Source organism: Acyrthosiphon pisum, chromosome A1, assembly GCF_005508785.2.
Source record: "Acyrthosiphon pisum isolate AL4f chromosome A1, pea_aphid_22Mar2018_4r6ur, whole genome shotgun sequence".
Taxonomy (NCBI): domain Eukaryota; kingdom Metazoa; phylum Arthropoda; class Insecta; order Hemiptera; family Aphididae; genus Acyrthosiphon; species Acyrthosiphon pisum.
This window is the reverse complement of record NC_042494.1, coordinates 165676125-165677367: the sequence shown is the minus strand read 5'-3', so window position 1 is coordinate 165677367 and position 1243 is coordinate 165676125. Positions and strand designations below refer to the sequence as shown.

The 1243-nt window shown below is 29.0% G+C and overlaps 1 protein-coding gene across 2 annotated transcripts in view; it reads right to left on the bottom strand.

The window, feature by feature from the left end:
- LOC100575726 (MAPK regulated corepressor interacting protein 2) overlaps positions 1–1243 on the bottom strand; it is a 9504-nt gene that overhangs the window by 5457 nt on the left and 2804 nt on the right. The window lies entirely within an intron of this gene.

The following is a 1243-nucleotide window of genomic DNA, read 5'->3' as shown; positions in this document are numbered from 1 at the left end:
AAAATATATAAAAATAATTAAAAATATTGATTTCAACAAAAGTTATTTCATCTAGTCGTCTTGTTAATATCTGTAGATTGAGAGGATGCCACACCCACATGTGTTGTCTCCGTCTTTTAAATGTACAACATAGCAAAAAGTGTTTTGCGTGGGACAACTTTTCTCTCACCATATTTGTTGTAGACTACACAATTTTCACAACACGTACAGAAGAACATCTGTGCAACAACGTTTTTTTTTTTAATAGTACTATCCAATCATTTTTTATAAAAAAAATGAAAAAATACAAAATGTTTAAAAGCCAATAACTTTTATTGTATTTATGTTATCTAAAATATAGGCTTGTTTTATAAAAAAATTTTTTTTTTTAAAACACTTCTAAAATGAAAAATTTGTGGGTGGTGCTCTTACACTTGACATATACTCCCAGTCACTATCTTAAACACAGGATTGAAAAAAGAAGTGTATGTGAGACTTAGCTCGGCTTTAAATGTTTTGTATGATGCACCACCCACTTTTAAATTTTTCATCAGCAAATTTTTCATTTTAGAAGTGTTTTTTAAAAAAAAAATTTTATTTTTTATATTCTACTTTTTAGTTAAAATTAAATTTTTTTATTAAACATTTAAAAAATATTTATGAAACAAATTTCTTATATTTAATAAAAAGAATCAAACTACTGATGATTATGATTTATTAATAAATAAATAAGTTTATGGGGTAGTGAAATGACAAGACTTTTATTTTGTTTGACACAACAAATTGAAATTTTTTTCTGTTTATTCAATGCTGGTGGTATTAACACGAATAATATAAATCAATTTTAATTTTTCATTCAAAATTTCATTATGAGATCATTATATTTATAATATATTTTGTTATTTTACAGTACTTATAATTTATTGTCCTTCGTTTACAATTTCTTCGAATATATTTTGACGATGTTGTCTCATTTTTTTGATTTCATCCAAAGCTGTACCAATGCATAATGCGTGTAGGGGGGATGCCGGGGACTTCGGGGCATTTGTTAGACCTCAAATTCGGTTTTAGCAACCCCGAAAACCCCAAAGAAACCCGCCTTGACCCAGAGAAACCCTTCGTACCTGTACTTCCTCGGAGATGACTTTGCATACCCGTCATCGCCGACCTGGAGGTCCGGGTCCCAAAATGACAATGGATTATTGTATTGTCATCCAAGACCAACGTTTATACCAATTTTCAGAATTTTTCATCGTCAAAAAGG